Source organism: Hypanus sabinus, chromosome 17 (genome assembly GCF_030144855.1).
Source record: "Hypanus sabinus isolate sHypSab1 chromosome 17, sHypSab1.hap1, whole genome shotgun sequence".
In the NCBI taxonomy this organism is placed as follows: domain Eukaryota; kingdom Metazoa; phylum Chordata; class Chondrichthyes; order Myliobatiformes; family Dasyatidae; genus Hypanus; species Hypanus sabinus.
Genome location: NC_082722.1, coordinates 25,213,569 through 25,235,371, shown reverse-complemented (window position 1 = coordinate 25,235,371; position 21,803 = coordinate 25,213,569). Strand labels below are relative to the sequence as shown.

Genomic DNA, 21,803 nt, shown 5'->3' with positions numbered 1-21,803 from the left:
GAATACAAAATATGAGGAGCATTGACAGGATAGATAGTCATAGTCTTTTACCCCAAGCATAGAGTGTCTAACCTTAAGGGAACAGGAAACAGTGAGAAAGAGTGTGAGAGGGGATGCAAGAGAGAGTGAAAGCACAAGAGAGACTCTACCTCTGTAATAAATTCTTGATGATTTCTTGATAAAAGCAATTCAATGACTTTTAAAAAAAAGTGAGGACTGATTATTTGGTCATTATCATTTTGTAGTGCGTGTGATCTTCCAGTCTGCAAATTGGCTGCTACCATCTCTTCTTACACTGAGGCTATATCCACACTATACCGCGTAAATCCATAACCGAAGCTTTTTCTCTTCGTTTTTACCCTCCGTCCACACTAAAATGGCGTTTTCAGCCCCTGAAAACGAAGCTTTTCAGAAACGCTGTCCAGGGTGTGTAATTTTTAAAACGCCGCTCGGGCAGATCAGTGTGGATGGGGTAACCGGAGAAATCTGAAAACGCTGTCAGGCGGCCGCATGCTATTTCATTGTTTTCTTGAACGCAACCTAACAATTTCAGAACAGACAGCAACGAGACTGAAGCCAGAAGAGTTAGAAATGTACTCACCAAATACTTTGACCCATAACTTACTGAATATTTAAGTATACTCACTTTGCCCTGTTTTCTGTCCTTGCTCGTATGAAGGTGGTTTACCTATTTATGCAAGTACTTCTCTGACAATAGATGTGTAACAGCCTAATGTAACATTGTATGGAAATACAAGATAATACTGATGCAGACATGTTCTATACATTTAACAAGGGGCTTTATTAATGCAACAGAGTTCGTCAGTTTTTCAATGTTCGTCGTCAGCCGGGTCATATTGTCCGTGAACTCCCTGTCGGTTGCCTCCATACGCTCCAGTATTTGTTTTTGTTTTTACTTAAGTCCTCCTGCACGAGAGCCAACAGCTGTCCATCATTTTAGTTTTTCTAGTCTGTAACTGGACAAACGCACATTGTCTTTCACGGTGAGATTCGACACCAAACATGTCACTTGTTTTCAGTAGATGTGTCCTGCACATGTGCAGTAGGAGGAGATTCGCCGAAATATCCATTTTAATGCGGACAGAGATATTTTTAAAAACGCTTAGTGTGGACGCCTATCAATTTTACGCAAAAACGACGTTTTCAAAATTATCTGGTCTAGTGTGGACGTAGCCTTAGGGACCAGAGGAAAGTTTATTCCTGAAGCAAATTGTGTATAACTGTCTGAAAATGAGCTGAGAAAAATTCAGCTGTCAATTTTAAAAGAAAATAAGAAAGATACTTGAAGGAGGAAAATAACTTCAGAGAAAAGAGTGATGTGGACTAAATATGCATTTCAACTCAATAATCACTTTCTATGCACTAAATTTTCTAAAATTTCAACATCAAAACCTTAGCCCTAATTTCTTTTCTCATCAGGCTCCAATTGTGCACGGACACAACAGACACATGCAGTAATGTTGTTCCTTCCGGTGTCTAGCATATTGAGACAAGTTATCTGCTGAACTTAATTTGCCTCTTTTATATGCCAAGAACTTTCTCCAATAGGCAAAATGTTTAACAAAAAATGGAAAATTGAAGTAACTCCTACCAGATCACCCTCTGTCTGGGATTTTACTCTTAAACCAATGTACAGTGAGGAAAAGTGCTCCGAATGATAGGCTGGAAAAAGAGAGTCAGCACCTGACATGGTAATGGGCACAGTACATTCAGTATGAAAGAATGCAGCTTTCATTCACCCACAAAGTAAGAACGTTCTGCATACTCCTTAATACAGCCACTAAGCTCTTTTAACACTGTGTCAAAATAGTCTGAACCAAGTAACTATTGAGGAGGCAGGGTATGGAGGATGTGAGGGAGGATGGCGTAGGCTCCGGAGAAGGCGGTGGGGGAGGTGGGTTTGGAGAAGAGGCTGGAGGAGGGTGGGATAGAAAACAAGCCGGGAGAGGGTGGGATTGGAGAAGGGGGCGGGAGAGGGTGGGATTGGAGAAGGGGGCGGGAGAGGGTGGGATTGGAGAAGGGGGCGGGAGAGGGTGGGATGGAGAAGAAGGTGGGGGAGAGTGGGATGGAGAAGAGGGTGGAGTGGGTGAGTTTGGGGAAGTAGACGGGGGAGGGCGGGTCTGGGGAGGTGGACGGGGGAGGGCGGGTTTGGAGAAGGGAGTGGGAGAGGGCGGGTTTGGAGAAGGGAGTGGGAGAGGGCGGGTTTGGGGAAGTGGACGGGGGAGGGCGGGTTTGGAGAAGGGAGTGGGAGAGGGTGGGTTTGGGGAAGTGGACGGGAGAGGGCGGGTTTGGAGAAGGGAGTGGGAGAGGGCGGGTTTGGAGAAGGGGGTGGAGAGGGTGGGTTTGGTGAAGGGGGTGGAGAGAGTGGGTTTGGTGGAGGATGGGGAGGGTGGGATGGAGAAGAGGATGGGGAGGGTGGGATGGGAGAAGGAAGTGGGAGAGGGTGGGTTTGGAGAAGAGGGTGGAGAGGGTGGGTTTGGTGAAGGGGTGGAGAGAGTGGGTTTGGGGAAGAGGATGGGGAGGGTGGGATGGAGAAGAGGATGGGGAGGGTGGGATGGGAGAAGGAAGTGGGAGAGGGTGGGTTTGGAGAAGAGGGTGGAGAGGGTGGGTTTGGTGAAGGGGGTGGAGAGGGTGGGTTTGGTGAAGAGGATGGGGAGGGTGGGATGGAGAAGAGGACGGGGAGGGTGGGTTTGGAGAAGGAAGTGGGAGAGGGTGGGTTTGGTGAAGGGGTGGAGAGGGTGGGTTTGGTGAAGGGGTGGAGAAGGTGGGTTTGGTGAAGGGGTGGAGAGAGTGGGTTTGGGGAAGAGGATGGGGAGGGTGGGATGGAGAAGAGGATGGGGAGGGTGGGATGGGAGAAGGAAGTGGGAGAGGGTGGGTTTGGAGAAGAGGGTGGAGAGGGTGGGTTTGGAGAAGGGGTGGAGTGGGTGGATTTGGTGAAGGAGGTGGAGAGAGTGGGTTTGGTGAAGAGGATGGGGAGGGTGGGATGGAGAAGAGGACGGGGAGGGTGGGTTTGGAGAAGGGAGTGGGAGAGGGTGGGTTTGGAGAAGGGAGTGGGAGAGGGCGGGTTTGGTGAAGGGGGTGGAGAGGGTGGGTTTGGTGAAGGGGTGGAGAGGGTGTGTTTGGTGAAGGGGTGGAAAGGGTGTGTTTGGTGAAGGGGTGGAAAGGGTGTGTTTGGTGAAGGGGTGGAGAGGGTGTGTTTGGTGAAGGGGTGGAGAGGGTGTGTTTGGTGAAGGGGTGGAGAGGGTGTGTTTGGTGAAGGGGTGGAGAGGGTGTGTTTGGTGAAGGGGTGGAGAGGGTGTGTTTGGTGAAGGGGTGGAGAGGGTGTGTTTGGTGAAGGGGTGGAGAGGGTGGGTTTGGTGAAGGGGTGGAGAGGATGGTTTGGTGAAGGGGTGGAGAGGGTGGGTTTGGTGAAGGGGTGGAGAGGGTGGGTTTGGTGAAGGGGTGGAGAGGGTGGGTTTGGTGAAGGGGTGGAGAGGGTGGGTTTGGTGAAGGGGTGGAGAGGGTAGGTTTGGGGAAGGGGGTGGTGGGATGGAGAAGTGGACGGGGCAGGGTGGGAGTGGGTGGGTTTGGTGGAGAAGGTGGGTTTGGGGAAGAGGACAGGGAGGGTGGGATGGAGAAGAGGTTGGTAGAGGTTGTTAAGGCTGTAGAGGGTGAGAGAGAAGGAAGACAGAGGTGGGTGAGGGTGGAGGATGGGTGAGAGGTGGATGTGGGTGAAGGGAATGGTACTAGTGAGGGCTACTGGAGGAAAGAAGGTACATAGATTAGAGATACATAGGGTGGAGGAGCATGCTAAACAGAAATGTCGATCTGAGCTGGTCCCATTTCCCCTGCAATTGATCGATACTCCTCTGAAGCTTTTCAATTCATGTATCTGTCTAATTAGTTCATTGTAATTGTAGCTGCACCTACAGTTTCTTCTGACAAGTTGTTTCATATATATACTCACCACCTTTAATGTTAAAAAAGTTCCTTTGAAATGTTTCCTCTCTCACCTCTAATTGATGTCCTCTGCTGTTAAGACTCTCTGCCGGGGGAAGCCATTGTGGCCATTCACTTTCATCATGTTATCAAGTCACTTATCAGCCTCTTACACTCCAGGGGGAAAGGGTCCTTGTATCTCAAGCCTTCCTGTCCCTGTAACCTCCTGGTGAATCTTTTCTGAGTCCTTTCCAGTTTAATGGCATCCTCCCTATAGCTGGCAACCAGTACTGCACACAATGCTCCAAGTGTGGTTTCATCAACGACTTGAACAGCTGCAATATGACAACGCAACTCTTGTATTCAATATCCTAACTGATGACAGCAAGCATGCCAGGTGCCTTGTTCTCTGTACCCCTAGGTCCCTCTGTTGTTTAATACTCTCAAGGGTCCTCCCACTTACAGTACAATCATGCCCTAGCTCAACTTACCAAAATCAACTCTTCTCAAGTTCATTTCCATCTGCTATCTCTTGGCACATTTTACCAATTCATCTGGATCCTTTTGTAATGTTGGATAACCTTCTTCAAAGTGCTCTGCTCTGTCAGTGCTGACACATATCCTTTTCAGACATTTAAGTCAGAACAACACACACACCTGCTTTTAAATCAGAATCTGTTTTTTTAATATCATGGACAGTGATTAAAAACAGTCCAGTGCAAGGCGTTAAAAAAAATAGTGCCAAAGAGGAATAGGGAGGTAGTTTTGAACTCTGATGGCAGATCCATCATCACTAATTTTGGTGTCATTTACATATTGACTAACCACATTAATAGCATTCTGAACAAATTATTAGTTTGGATAACAAACAAAAGTGGACCCTGTACGGATTCCTGTTGCACATCACCAGTTACAGCCCTCAGCTCCTAGTAACAAACCTCCGACTCCTTCCGGCAAGCCAATTTTGTATCCCATAACCATCATGCAGGACCTTGCTAAAGTCCATGTAGACAACGTCAGCCATCCTACCTTAGCAATCTTCTTTGTTACTCCATCAAAAAAAATTCAAATTTCTGAGGCACAATTTCCTACGCACAGAGCTGTCTTCACAATCTCTTATCAATCCTTGCCTGTCCAAATGCTGGCACAGTCCCTCAGAATCGCCTCCAGTAGCTTTCCCACCACTGTTGTGAAACACATCAGTGTGCACTTCCCTGGCTTGTCCTGGCAGCCTTTCTTAATTAAAGGCACAATAATTAGCCATCCTCCAGATCTTCCCTATCCCACCCATGGCTAAGGGTGATGGAAAATCTCTCTGCCAGGGCACGTGCAATTTCTTTCCCATTATCTGGGATACATTTAATCAAGCCCCAGAGATTTATCCTTTAGACCACCAGCACCACCTCCTTATAGCATTGGAAATGTTCCAACACACACCATTCATCTCCCTTGAATCCTTAGCTTCCATAACCTTCTCCTCAGCAAGCACATAAACAATTCAGTTAACATCTCACTCACCACCTGTAGCCTCACACATAGGTGACCACATTGACCCTTAATTGTGTGTGTGTGTGCGTGCGCAACAAAGAGTGCAAAAAGAGATTTATATCCAATATTCTTTGGTGATCAGGAGCACACAAATGCATTTGAACGGTATTAACAGACATCGACTGATACTTCTCAACCTGATGGGTGTTTCCATCTTACTGGCTCGGCAAGATTCAAGTTTCAGGGAGAAGCAGAAATTCAAATCAGCTGTGGTTTTATTGCTGGTCAGCATGGATTATCTCCTGCTGAGAAATATTATGCCTGGATCTGGAAGAAAGGAAAACTCTGCACGGTTTCAGAGGTGGTGCATCAGATCTGATGCTCACCAGCTCAGTGCAGCCAACAGGAGAAATGAGTCAAAGGTTGGTACAGAAACTGAACTCAAATGCATCTAAGTAGAAAAAGAAAGGTTTAAAAGAATTGCTTTATGAAATTGGAGGCACCCCAATCAGCCTCCCAAGGTTAAAAGCTTTAAGGATATAATTCATTATCAGTTAATTAAGAACTTAGATTTACTACCAAGGCTGACTCAATCTGACAGATCACGTAAGAAAGAATAATCCCCATATGACTGACTGATGTAACTTTGAACAAGCCATACAACTGTTTTCTCTGATTTCCATATCAAACCCTTAAACAAATGCTTAGGCAACATCACTTCTGGCAGCATATGATGTTTTATGCCCTTGATCTGTGTATGGTGGCATTTCATAGCTTTTCAGTAAATCATACTATTATACTTCAAATATATTTCACAGCCCCTTTCCACAAGCTGAAATAAACGCCATTGGAAATTCAAATTAAAAAATAATCTGCTTTGTTTTTCAATTGATTTTCCTCAAGGCAGGGTCTCCAACAAAGACAATTTGACTGTTTGAAGATCTGCCAGGGCATTAACTCACATTCTACATACAATCCCTCTCATGCCCATCCCCACCATAGTGTGGCCATTTTTGTATAATCCTGCTGAAATTTTGTGCTGATATAATTCTGCAAATAGAGGCTTTCTTTCACGTCATCTTTGCGATCCGTCCTGAAAGTTTACATTCAATGCATATTCATCAGTGGCAAAAAGTTACAATAGTGAATGACTTTTTAAAAAATAAAATCAGAAAGTAACATTATATCATTCCAATTTATTATATTGGCAGCCAATTGCTAAATTTGCCATATCTTTTGCCAAGGGATCTGGCCTCCTTCCCTCCCAGCCCTGCTGAAGGTCTTGGCCTGAAACAGAGATTGTTTAATCCACAGATGCTGCCTGATCTATTGAGTTCCTCCAGCATTTTGCATGTGTTGCTCTGGATTTCCAGCATCGGCAGAATCTCATGTTAATGATTTTCCATGTCAATTTATTTACTATTAACTACCTACAGTTAGCCAGCAGAATTTAGCAATACTGGATTTTGGAGCTGCAAGTCTCAGCTCGTGGCAACTTAGTTAACAATTACGTTTAACATTCATCAGGAGATAAAAATACTGTGCTTCATTTACATTTGAAAAGCTAAAAATTAAGTCGAGAAGTTCCAGATGGCCCAATTACTTTTATTCACGTTGTACTAGTTGTGATTGTTCTCCAAGGGATGTGAAGCAGACGAGGTGCCAAACAACATCCTCAAGGAACATAACAGAATCTTGCCTCATCAGAATCTAGTCATAGAAAAAGAAGAGATCAGCTTTGTCTGTAATACCAAGAAAGAGCTGGGATATGTTTTGTACAAAAACCAGTTGAGGTCTTAATAAATAGACTGTAGTATATTTTAAGCATTGGAAACAAGCATATTTCTAGTATGGTTTTTAATGTAATCCTAATGACCTTGTTGCCATGGTTACAGTTGTCCTGTCCAATGTAAAATTGTCTCTTGCCAACTGAACAACCTACTTGCCAAGTGCTATAATTATACCACATTATAACATTTCATCTTTGAGGATTATAGTATACATTTCCTGTTTGTGACTCCTAATAATCAGTGTTTTTGTGTACAAATAAGCAGCTAGTGTTCCATATATCATACACATCAAAGGCTTTCTTGTCACATTTACACTGGAAGTCAGATCACTCCCATTGTTGTCACTGGTGCTTCCACATCAGCGTTCAGATCAATGCCCTGTCATGTCATTGCACAAATGGTGAAGAGTGATTATGAGCACTGATGGCTTCAAGTGCCTTGCAAATTACTTAGATTTCAGATGTCACACCTCACTGGCCACATGCTAAGCCATCCACCACTGCCATCCTTGGTGTCACAATGGAGCAGAAATTCAATTCAATCAGCCACATAAAACTTGGCTACAAGAACTGGTTAGGTAATGACCGCCTTGAAGCAAATGATTCATCGCCTGACACCCTTTCCACCAACTTCAAGGCACAAATCTGGAATATCATGGGATACCCTCCACATGCCTGGATGGATGCAACTGCAACAACTGTCAAGGAACTTGGCACTACCCACAGCAGAGCAGCCCGACTGATTGGTACCCAAGACATTACAATGAATATTCATTCCCTACACCACCAGTGCACAGAAAGTTGAATATATACTGGACAGTCTACAGTTACTTGCCCTGCATATTTTTACAGCACAAGGTGGCCATACATCAAACTGCAGCCTCTGCCCCTGCACTAGGTGCATGGGAACATCTCTGTCCAAATAACATACCATCCTGACTTGAAAATACACCGCCATGCAATGTTGCCAATTCTGAATCCCCTCCCTAATAGCATTGTGTTTCAAGGGGACCACCACCTTCTCAACAGAATAGGGATATGCTGGTTTTGCCAGTGATGCGTATATAAAGAAAAATGTGTTTTAAAAATATACTGGAGGTTCAGAAGGGTAATTATGGAAGCAAGGGTGGTGTAAGCAGAAGTAACGAATTCAGTAATGACTCAAACAGGTGAAAGGACAAGTGATTGTTGCAGGATAAGAACAGAGTGAGTCAACAACAAAGCTGGCAAATGGATGTTAATTGTGAAAGTGTAAGGTCACGTGCTTCAGGAAGAAGGATCAAAAAAGCAGATCATCTTCAGGCAGGGATACTGTCAGTATATACCAGGGGTCAGCAACCTTTACCACTGAAAGAGCCACTTGGACCCGTTTCCCACAGAAAAGAAAACACTGGGAGCCGCAAAACCCGTTTGACATTTAAAATGAAATAACACTGCATACAACGTTTTGTTTTGCCTTTATGCTATGTATAAATAAACTATAATGTGTTGCATTTATGAAATTGATGAACTCCTGCAGAGAAAACGAAATTACATTTCTGCATGCAACAAAAACATTTTGAACTCCGAAAAAAAGACGTTGGGTTGAAGGTTACTTTTAAGTAAAATACTCAACGTCTATTTGAGTCCTTCTTGTATTTATGAAAAACGCCAAACTTAAATTTGCCGCCAGCAGCAAACCAAAAATAACGTCAGCCAGCTGTCAACCTGAAAAATAAAAGGACTATTTCACTGAACAATGAAAACATATGAATATACGTAAAATAATACGCAATTAAAATATTTATCATACTTCTTCAGGTTGACTCACACCTGACAATGCAGTCGTATTCAGTAGGGATGGATCGATGCTTAGGGGAGTGACCGGGAAGGATAATGTGTTTTTTACCTCTCTGAACTCACAGAAGCGTTTCCCAAACGATGTTTGCATTGCGATGATTGCAGAATGTAAATACTCCGAATTTATCATGTCGTGACATTGTTTGAACTCTCTCAAATTGGGGAAGTGAGACAATGTGCCTTTCTGTAAATCTCTGGCAAGCAACGTCAACTTGCGCTCGAATGCAAAACATCCTCCAACATGTGCAGGGCTGTACGTCCTTACCCCGTTGAAGAGCTGTGTTCAGCGTGTTCAGGTGCGCTGTCATGTCTACCATGAAGTGTAGCTTTTCCAGCCACTCTGGCTGTTAAAGCTCAGGAAAGTTGAGCCCTTTGCTGCCCAGGAAAGTTTTCACTTCTTCCAGACGCGCGACAAAGCGTTTCAGCACCTCCCCTCTGGACAGCCAGCGATAAAAACACGTTGTAGCGGTTGCTACACGCAGTCAGTAAACTGCAGTCAAAGATAGCTTTATTCGAACTAAACAGCCTTGCTTTTAAGCCTCCCTCAACCCGCCCCCCATGGGCGCGGATGCTGCAAAAGACACGTACTCACAAACCCCCGTAGGCTATCTCCCTTAGCCTGAACGCTGGCTAATTGTGAGCCGGTTCGGATGTGTCAGGAAATGGGTCGCCACAACGTCTTATTTAGATTGTACAAGATCACCATAATCTTCAAATTTAGATTTACATTTCAAAAACTAACAAACTAACATAAAATACATATTAATTAAATACTGACCATGTAGCGGTGTGCTACACGCAGCGCTAAAATTACGACACGGAGTCGGTAACTGCAGTCGAAGGAAAAAAACTTTATTCGAAATCTTCAGCCTCACTTTTAAGCCTCCCTCAACCTGCCCCCCCCCCCCATGGCGCAGAGGCTCCAAAGCTCTGTGCTCGCAAACCCCCGTAGGCTATCTTATTGTGAGTCGGTTCGGATGTGCCAGGAAAAGGGTCGCCACAACCAATTATTTCCCAAAGCAACAGGGAGCCGCAGCACAGACGTAAAAGAGCCACATGTGGCTCCAGAGCCGCGGGTTGCCGACCCCCGGTATATACAGAGGGAGCTCTGTGTTCTGCATCAAACACAAAATGTTAGCAGTAAATGCAGCCAAGTAATTGCATTTGGAGCCACTGAAACCCACAGACAAAGGGGGGTGTGCACAGAGTGTGGCGGACTGACCTCTACCTTGCTGAAGCCAAGAGGCAACTCGCAGACACCTCTTATTTACTCCTTGAAAAGGACCTAACTCCAGACCATCAGAAAATTGTCTACGACACCATCACTGACCCCTTCAGTTCTGGAGAACTCCCACCCACTGCCACCAATCTCAGAGTTCCCTTTTCCCACACTGCTTATTTCTGCCTCCTACCCAAGATCCACATGCCTGACTGTCAGGGTAGGCCCACTGTCTCTGGCTGCTCCCGCCCCACTGAACTCAGGCCCTCATACCTTGACTCCATTCTCTCCTCCTTCATTCAGTCCCTTCCTGCCTACATCTGCGACATTTCACATGCTCTCGATCTCTTCAACAACTTTCAGTTCCCTGGCCCAGACCGCCTCACTTTCACCATGGATGTCCAGTCCCTATGCACTTCTATCCCCCATCAAAAAGGCCTTAGAACTCTCTGCTTCTCCCTCAATAAAAGACCCTATCAGTTCCCCTCCACCACCACTGGCAGAATTGGTCCTCACCTTCAACAACTTCTCCTTCAGCTCCTGTCACTTACTCCAAATGCAAGTGATAGCCTTGGTCATCCACATGAGCCCCAACTATGCCTGCCTTTTTGTTGGCTACATAGAACAGACCATGTTCTAAGCCTTCCCGGTAATGCTTCCCAACTGTTCCTGTGCTATATTGATGACTGCATTGCTGCTGCTTCACGTACCCATGCTGAGCTTGTCAATTTCATCAACTTTGCCTCTAACTTCCACCCTGCCTTTAAATTCACTTGGTCCATTTCTGACACCTCACTCCTCTTATTCAATCTCCTTGTCTCCATCTCTGGAAAAAAAAGACTATCACCTGACATTTTTCTTTATAAATTTCCAATTCCTAAGGCTAACTTGACTTTGCCTCTTTCTGTCTCCTGTCTCCATTTTTCTCAGTTCCTTCATCTCCACTGCATCTCTTCCCAGAATGAGGCTTTCCTTTCCAGTACATCAAAGCTGTCCTCCTTCAAACAGCAGGATTTCTCTTCATCCATCATTGATGTTGCCCACACCTGCATCTCCTCCATTTCCAGACATCTGCACTCACCCCACCTTAACAGGAATAGTTTCTCTTGTCCTCAAGTACCACCCCATGAGCTTCCATAGAACCATAGAACACTACAGCACAGTACGGGCCCTTCACCCCTCCATGTTGTGCCAACCCATATAATCCTTAAAAAAAATACTAAACCCACACTACCCCATAACCCTCCATTTTTCTTTCATCCATGTGCCTGTCCAAGAAGCTGTTAAATACCCCTAATGTTTTAGCCTGCACCACCATCCCTGGCAAGTCATTCCAGGTACCCACAACCTTCTACTTAAAAAAACTTACCCCTGATGTCTCCCCTAAACTTCCCTCCCTTAATTTTGTATATATGCCCTCTGGTGTTTGCTACTGATGCCCTGGGAAACAGGTACTGACTATCCACCCTATCTATGCCTCTCATAATCTTATAGACCTCTATCAAGTCCCCTCTCATTCTTCTATGCTCCAAAGAGAAAAGTCCCAGCTCTGCTAACCTTGCTTCATATGATTTGTTCTCCAAACCAGGCAACATCCTGGTAAATCTCCTCTGCACCCTCTCCATAGCTTCCACATCCTTCCTATAATGAGGTGACCAGAATTGAACACAATACTCTAAGTGCGATCTGTAGATTTGTAGAGTTGCAACATGACCTCTCTACTCTTGAACTCAATCCCCCTGTTAATGAAGCCTAGCATCCCAAAGGCCTTCTTAACTACCCTATCAACCTGTGCAGCGACCTTGAGGGATGTATGGATTTGAACCCCAAGGTCCCTTTGTTCATCCATGCTCTTAAGTAACTGACCATTAATCCTGTACTCAGTCTTCTAGTTTGTCCTTCCAAAATGCATCACCTCACACTTATCCGGATTGAACTCCATCTGCCATTTTTCTGCCCAACTCTGCAGCTTGTCCATATCCTCTTGTAACCTTCGACAACCTACAGCTCCATCCACAACTCCTCCAATCTTCATGTCATCCGCAAACTTACTCACCCATTCTTCCGCATCTACATCCAGGTCATTTATAAAAATCACAAATAGCAGGGATCCCAGGACAGATCCCTGCGGCCCTCTACTAGTTACCAACTTCCAAGCAGAATACTTTCCTTCCACAACTACCCTCTGCTTTCTTCCTTTAAGCCAATTTTTTATCCAAACAGCCAAGGTTCCACTTATCCCATGCCCCATGACTTTCTGGATGAGTCTCTCGTGAGGGACCTTGTCAAATGCCTTGCTAAAGTCCATGTAAACCACATCCACTGCCCTACCCTCATCAATTTCTTTTGTTACATCTTCAAAAAAACTCAATCAGGCTTGTGAGGCACGATCTTCCCTTCACAAAGCCATGTTAACTATCCATGAATAGACTGTACTTCTCCAAATACTCGTAGATCCTATCCTTAAGAATCCAGTAGTTTGCATACCACCAACATAAGACTCACTGGTCTATAGTTCCCAGGTTTCTCCCTATTACCTTTTTTAAACAAGGGAACTACATTTGCCATTCTCCAGTCCTCCGGCACTTCCCCTGCAGCCAAAGAGGATTCAAAGCTCATAGCTAATGCTCCTGTGATCTCTTCTCTCAATTCCCACAATAACCTGGGATGTATCATATCTGGCCCTGGGGATTTATCAATCTTAATGTTTTTTAAGAAGATCCAGCACTACTTCTTCCTTAATCTCCACATTGTCCAGCACACAAGCCTGCTCTACTTCATTGGTGAGACCCGACCTAAACTGGGGGAGCCAGTTTGACGAGTATCATCGCTCCATCCACCAAACGCAGTAGCCAACCATTTTAATTTCTATCCCCATTCCAACATATCTGTCTACGGCCTCCTCTTTTGCCACAATGAGGGTTTAGGATCAACACCTCACATTCCATCTAGGTAGCCTCCAACCTGATGGCATAAATATCAATTTCCCCTTCTGGTAATTTTTTTCCTCTTCCCCCTTCCCTCTTTGTGTTTTCCCCACTCCAGTCTCTTACCCCTTCTCCTCACCTGCCTATCGCATCCCCTGGTGCCCCTCCACCTTCCATAGTCCACTCTCCTCTTCCATCAGATTCTTCTTCTTCTTCTTCTTACCTTTCCTACCACCTGGTTTCACCTCTCACCTTCTAGTTAATCAGTCCTCCGTCCCCTCCCCCGATGTTCTTATTCTGGTGTCTTCCCCCTTCCTTTCCAGTCCTGAAGAAGGGTCTCAGCTTGAATCAGCAACCATTTATTTACTTCAAAAGATGTGGCCTGACCTGTTGTGCTCCTCCAGCATTTTGTGTGTTACTCTCCATTGAAGGCTGAGAAAAATATCTTAATTAACAGTATTTCCATTTATCAGCCACAGAGTAAACTTATGATAACAATCAAATGGCCAAGAACAACACAGGTACTTTAAAATTTACAGTACCAACACAATTTTCAAAGCTGAAATCATTGCCAAAGCAGGTGAACAGTGATTAAATCATTAATCTCTATGACATATTCAATGCTCTGTTTAAATTTGGAATGGGTGAAGCAATAATGATCTCTTTTAACATAGTGGCATTTGGACAAAGTCAACAACCAAACCCTCCTCTTAAAAAAATTCAAACACTTGAAGAGCTAACATAATACTTGATAATGGTCATTCTAAATTCTTTGATAAATAAGCAAAATAATGCAAACAATAAAATCTGAAATAAAAAAAGTTGTTGGAAACATTCAGCAACTTAAAGCATTGAAATGAAATTTAAGCTGCTTTTATTTTCACAAAGGCTACCTGACCTGCTCAGAAATTTTATCGGTTTCTGCATTTATATATCAGAAATCCTTCATTTTCTTTTCAGTGTTTGCAACTCTTAGAATGCAAATTCAAATATTGTAGTGATTACTTGAAAACAAACCGCTGAGAGACTGAGTTAGCGTAATCAACACTGTATGACATGCTTCCAAATAACAAATTTCCAAATCGAGAAAGGTAGATTCAATCTCAGTTTTGGTTCAAAATATTGTTGTTGTTCACCAGTCGTTTGCACGATTTGTGTTTCTCCCTGCTTTCTCTTCCCTAGTGGATGTTGGTGTTGTATTTTTATTTTTATTCTCTTTTTTCTTTAATTGGGTTCTTGCTTTGTGGCTGCCTGTTAGCAGGCAAATCTCAAGGTTGTATAATTTATACGTGCTTTGATAATAAATGTACTTGAATCTTTATTATGAAACCAGCAAAGTCAAATGAACGTAGCAATAAAAAACTAACAAAAAACTAAATTAGCAATATAACAATCTAGCTTATGGTTTATTAGCAATATTAGCAATACTAAGTGGTGTAATAGGGTAATTAGTGTAATTCAGCATTACAATTAGTGAAATAGTCAACATCAGAACTAACAAAGTTAGTAAATTTAAGCAGTCTAATTAACAGGTCAACAAAAAAATCATTCCCTATGGCTTACTCACTCTTCACTAGACAAAACTAAGCAACTAACAAAATGAGAATATTCATTTGTTTCTACCACACCCCAACCTATATGACGAATTACCATAATAAACTTGCCACAAACTATAATACAGACAAAAAATAGATATATGGCTCCAATGGACAGAAAATAGAAACATGGCTCCTACAAACATTAAAACATTCATCTACATATAAAAGAAAGCAAGCATCAAGTTGACCATCAGATAATACCTAGCATCAAAGATTATTATTCAACAGACAGTTTTGTGCTGATAGAGCAAAGTAACCGTTGATCAATTTTGTAAATAGAACATATCTACTAATGTAATTTATTGGGTTCTTCAGTAGAGCTAATTTCAGTCTATTCCATTCAATAGATTCAAAATTGTTATGGAGAACAAAGCACTAAATGAGCATTTTCAAATATTTTGTATCAGCTTTCACTGCAGAAGCTGCATGTAACTGTAATGGAGCAAAACCGAAGGAGTTAATGAAAGCAGGAGCTTAGAGTCATTTACAACACAACACAGAAAAAAAAATCTGGGGAAATCATGGGACTAAATGCCAGCAAACCTGACACATTGCTTCCTATGGATCTGAAAGAGTTCACTGCCAAATCTATTGATATAATCATTGGTTTCCTACTTGTTCAATGTATCCTCCAAAAAAAGAAACACTCAGATTTGTCAAATACTATTTCCTTTTTCCAAAATTCCCAAGGTTTTGATAATGTCATAGCAGATTGCAAGGCAGATTATTTAATACAGAGAATAAAGGGTAGGAGGGAAAGACTGGGAAATCACACAGCTGACATCCATTGTTGGCAAAAAGCTGGAATTTATGATCAAGGATGTGGTAATAAGGCATTTTAGAAAATAATAGTATGATTCAGCAAAGTCAGCATGGTTTAACAAAGGAAGCAATGCTTGACAAACCCAAGAGTGCTTGTTTTGAGGATGTAATTAGAAGATAAGGAGAAACAAATGCATGCACTATGGTTGGATTTACAGTAAGGCAATTGATAGAATAGCTGAAGCAAAATAACTACTAAAAGAGGGCCCAAGAAAATGGGAACAATGTATTAGTTTGGGTTGAAAACAAGGTAGAGACAGATGGGCCTTTGTCAAGTTTGGAGCTGCGATTCGATGGGCGCAACTGAGATCAGTTCAAGGCCTTCAGCTATTTGCAATTTATATTAATTACTAAAGCCAAACTTAAAATGTATGATGATTTTCAAAACATTGTGGGAGAATTGTGGAAAGGCAAACAAATTTGCAGAAAAGTATATTAATTGAGGTAATTTGTAAAGTCTGTCATCAAATCTGGCTCAAACAGGGTTGTAGGAAACAGCTTACACTCTACAAACACTTAAAAAAAACATGTCAATTAAAATCGATGTAGTGGTTATGTAATTGGAGTCACAGCCAGACAGTTGGATGATTGATCCAAAGATAAATGTTTGAATCCCTCCATGACTAGATTAATTTAAAGTAGATGACTTTTGAATTATTTAAAGAGAGAGCAAATCTCAGTAATGGCAGTCACAGATCTACTGGACTATTCTACAACCCAACCAATTCTTGTCCTTCAGGTAGGAAACCAGTCTCCTGTGTCCCAGAACCTTAATGTATTTGACTCTCAGAGCCAATCTAGAATGGGCAAAATAAATGTTGGTATTACCAGCAATCTCCAAGTCCTGATGGTTAAATCCATGCCACTTGAGTATTTTGAATTACTGACAATTTTTTCTCTCTGTGCACATCCCCTGGAGCACTACAGGGATGCGATAGTTTTGTAACACAGGGTTTGTTGAAAAAAACAGGCCAGTTTGGGACTGTGAAGGTAGACAGCTAGTGGCCAGTGGCTGTGGCCATAATGGAGGTTGGAGAACTTGTGGTCAATGTGGAGACCAGAAATTTAGGAAGTAGAAAAGGATCTGATGATTTAGATCAATGCAAACACTGATTACTCCAGGCACCATTAATGCAGATGCTGGTTATTATAGACTCCATAATGTCAGAAATATCATAAATGATAAATGAAAAGACAGCAGGATGTACCAGTGGTTCATATGGAAACAACATTAAACAAAAAGCAATCTGTGAGAAAGGTCTAAAGAGACTTAACAGGCTACCCAAGTGAATGAGAAGGTGGTAGATGGCATATAATGTAGGGAAGTGAAAAGTTACTGCATGATAGAGAACACAGAATTGGCAGCAACCACATATGGATACAGGAACATAATAAAGGTACAGAAACAGATTGGAAGTTGTGTATCCTACAAGGATGACTCAACTTCCAACTCTCTAAATCATTTCCACTGTCATTTTCTTCAGCATCCTACTCCAACAACACATCCAGGATAAATCCTTCTGCTGGAATGGCATCAACTACCTGCTGAAAACATTTACTCTCTCAGGTACACCCACAAAATGTAAAGTGGCAAGTTGCTCAGGTCTAACAGCAGCACCCAACTTCAACTCTTTCACCACCCGGAAGGAGAAGAGCACGAAGTGCACGGGGACACCACCATGTTCAATTCCCTCCAGATTCTGCAACTGCTTCATTACTACATAGTCAAAACTCAACTAACCGTACCTTCACCATATGGACTACTGACCCACTACCAATTCAAACACAGAGTTTTACTGTAGGCTTTGCCAGCAACACATGCATCCCACAAGAGATTAACTATTTTTCTTGAGGCAACTTGAAGGACTTGACTGGATTTTTGATGGACAAGATGAATGCCATTATCTATCCTTTTCCAGCACCTGTTTTCCTGATTTAGATCACTGGAATTGTAACAGCAATCATTCATATCTGTTTAGTGGCTACAAATAGCATCTTCAAAAGGGCATAAGATACCTTTCAACTCTTTGTTCAAGTGCAGAGCTCTCCTTCCAAGATGATTCCTCATTTCAACCCTAACCAAATTTTCATTTCCTTAATATATCAGATCTTTAAAGTACTCCCTTCAAAAAAGAAGTGAAGAAAGTGGGCAGTAAGATAAATGAAAGATACTGAACTGTGTTACTTATGATTCCCATTTACCTTCCTGCTATATTGCACCAATCCACAATATAACATTTTACTACTTACAGATCATGACAGGAGCAAACCTTGGAATGGGGAAACATCAAGGAAGAGGAAAAGAAAAAAAAAGCAAGGTTGAGAACAACTGCTCATTGTATCAGGTCTTCTTTTATTTTAATGAAACTAGTGTAACTTAGCAACCACTATTTAAATATAACCTACTTTAAATTCCCTCTGCAGCAAACTCAGTTCTGTTTAGGGATGTAATGTGTTAATGCAAGTTGTCTCGATGTGTCCGCTGATAATGCCTAAAGCAACCACACTTTTATTATTTCTAAATTAGTACCACATGTTTGGATGTGGTTATAGTTTTGTAAGTAAAAGTATATTCTCACCGACATATGAAAAGAATGGTACAAAGTTGTAGTCTGTTAATCTATCAGCTTTGTACATTACTAAACTTGTTAGATAGCTAAATTGGCAATAAATTCACTTTCCAGGCTAGATTACTTTGGCAATTCTCAACTAAATCCACATGTAAACAAGTAGCTGCAATGGTTTATAAAACCTGGGTATTCAACAGACGGATTATTCCAACCCTTGTATGAATAGAAATAGTGACTATGCAGACTTCAGACACGTGTCCTATAGACTCCTGGAAGCCAAAAGCAACAGTCAGTTTAAAAGGACAGGGCACTAGATTCAACATTGCACGAGATATCATAACTCACAACTGTTGTGCGATACCAGAATATAACTCTTACAAGAGATGGTTTAGGTCAATGAAAATGGCATTAGGGCAAGTTAAAATGATGACAGATTGCTACTATCAGCAATGAATAACATGGAAATCTGTGTGTTGAGACTGTGATGGAAGTCACTGGAGAGTCACAGAAACTGGTGATATGGAAATCTTTATTCATCCCAGCAAACAGACATTCCCATGTAGACACTCTGAGTAGAGGCTCACAAACCCAAAACTACATCACTTTTTTATGCCATCAAGATCAAAGGTAACAGCAGATGATCCAATACCATCTCGATAATTATATTGACATTATTTACTTCAATATTTTGGGTTGTCAATGCTTCCTGTGAATTACATATCCACAGTGGGAGACACTTCTGAATGTTCAAACACCTCTGCCAACACAGGAATTGTAAAAACTTCTGAAGACAGAGAGCCAGATGCCAATAGATCAGTTATTGATGGCAACTATACTTGTGACAATGTTTAATAAGCTAAGTACCAACATCAGCCTGGTCTGCCAGCTCAAACTCAGTCACAATGGTGTAAATATTTAGCCATATTGCCTGCTTTGATGCAGGCCCAATCAACATAACCCTGTTTGGCTGATGTATGTGCAAACTCGAGTCTGTGGGCCAGGTGAACTTCAATTTACTGCTTGCAATTTACAATAAGAATGGAAGGCTAATTGCAAGTCTCATGAATTTATTACATTTACAATGAGAACTGAAGACTGGTTCTTTCTTGAATTAATATTGGCTATATTCACCTAACTCTAGAATACTTCCAAACAGTATCGATAAATGGAAAGACCAGATAGGGAATACATTTCAAACATCCAATTTCCCGTATTAGAGACTTGAAAACATGCCTGTACAATGTAATTGTCCTGTGGGCTACTGCTGTTGAGAAACATTAAGAATTAAGAAAGCATTAAGAAAGAGCCAAGTATAGCAGGAAGAGGGCATGGTGAATCAGCGGAAGGGGAAAAATTTTAAACTTTGAAATTGAAAAATGTGTCTTATGAACCTGTTTTAAAATAATATTCACCAGAGCAAGAGATAGATATTTAGATTTTAGCTCTGCTTAAAGTTTTTTGCCTGAAACATTATCTCATTATCTATCTCCCTCCCCCTCCCTCCACTTCATGTGGTCTGATGAACTGAGTAAACTCCAACATTCTATGCTTTCAGATTTCCAGCATCTGCAGTATTTTGCTTCAGAGCTCAGAATTTCTCATCCACCTACAATAGGTCTATAGGGCTGGGAAATTACAGAAAGGAAATTCAGGAAGAGAAAAAAAAAGTAAGCATAAAATCACTAAACGAAACTAAATGAGAACATTAGAGAATTGAAAATACCACGGAATATCACCTTTAAAAAATAACTTCTGTGGTGAATTCTCAGTATTGAAATGTGGTTTGGCCTGTGTACAACAGGTTGATTATGCTATCATTATTCTGAATGGGGAAACGGAGACCTTCAAACCATCGGGTTATAACACAGGTTTGCTTTCATCACTATCATCATTCAGTCTACCACATTTATTATATTTAAGTGTCATTAATGTTTTGAGCAAACCCATATTTCGGTCATTCCCATGTGCTGGAATATTTTGTTACTGCAGCAACAAGGAATAGCCCAGCACAGTTTATACAGGCAACTCTGCGTGAAGAAGTAGAAGCCAAAACCCACTGCAGTAAGTGTGCCAATTGATACATATTTGACTTGCCCACCAAACCTTCACAGTCTGCTTTATTTGCAGTTTTATAAATGTCAGCAATCTGACTTTAAACCACAGCTTTACTCAGCTGACTCTCATGTTGAACAGGACAGTTTACTATTAAAGCTATGTCAGCACTGATCACTACTTTACTTATGTCACCACCCTGAGTTCACTGACCGATCACTCAATTCTTCCTCTGCCTAGCAGCACCTACACAACAACACCGCCCACCCCACCATCCCGCCCACCCAGGAAAATTTTACAGGGAATTCAAATACAATTGTAAATCTCACTCCAGGTTACAGCAGGGCTCTGTTCCTGAGAACTAATTGCATCCCGGACAGTTCACAGATCAGAAAAGCAGCCAATAAACCAAATTTCTGCACAACAGTAGATAACTGCAGCCCTATGGCAAACAGTAAACCTATTCAGCCTGCCTCCCAAACATTCGTACGTACTGTATACAAATCCAGAATTCATATGTTGGGAAGGATCTTCTTTCTGACCTTTTTAACCCTCTTAAAATCTATTGCTCCTGATCTTCTCAAAAATCTCACTTACACCCTTGTTGTCATGGAGCCGAATAAGGCCATTATTCTCTTAAAGAGCAAAACACTGCAAATTGCTAAATTATAATGTAAAATAGAAATTGGTGAAAATGCTCAGTAGAGCAGAGTTTCTGTGGAGAGAGAACAAAGGTTAATATTTCTCTTCACAGCACCTTCCCAACCAGTGCTCACTCACAAGGGAAGCAGTGTTTTGAGCACTTCTTTTCAACTTATATGTCAATCATTTGGATGATGGAAGTGATGGCTTTTTGGCCAAGTTTGCAGAAAATATGAAGATAGTTGGAAGGGCAGGTAGTAATCAGGAGGTAGGAAGTCTGCAGAAGGACTTAGACAGATTGGGAGAACAGGCAAAGAAGTGGCAAGTGGGGAAGTGTATGATCATGCATATTGGTAGCAGGAATGAAAATATAGACTATTTTCTAAATGAGGAAAAAAAATCACAATTCAGAGGTGCAAAGGGACTTGGGAGTCATTGTGCAGGTTTCCCTGCATGTTAATTTGTAGGTTGAATCAGTGGTAAGGAAGGCAAATACAATGTTAGCATTCATTTTGAGAAGATTAGAATATAAAAGCAAGGAGTTAATGCTAAGATTTTACAAGGCACTGGTCAGAACACACGGAGAATAGTGAGCAGATTTGAGCCCCTTATCAAAGAAAGGAGATATTGGCATTGGAGAGCGTCCAGAGGAGGTTCACGAGAATGATTGCAGGAATGAAAGGGTTAATGTACGAGGAGAATTTGATAGCTTTGGGCCTGTATTTGCTGGAGTTTAGAAAATAGTTTGGGGGGGGGGGAAATCTCATTGAAAACTATCGAATACTTAAAGGTCTAGAGAGTGGATTTGGAGAGGATGTTTCCAACAATGGAAGAGTCAAGGACCAGAGGGCACAGCCTCAGAATAGAAAGGTGTCCCTTCAGAAAAGAGAGAAGGATGAATTTCATTAGCCAGAGGGT

The 21,803-nt window shown here is 42.1% G+C and overlaps 1 protein-coding gene across 4 annotated transcripts in view; it reads right to left on the bottom strand.

Moving 5' to 3' along the window:
* fhod1 (formin homology 2 domain containing 1) overlaps positions 1-21,803 on the bottom strand; it is a 300,189-nt gene that overhangs the window by 245,585 nt on the left and 32,801 nt on the right. The gene's annotated exons all lie outside the window — the stretch shown is intronic.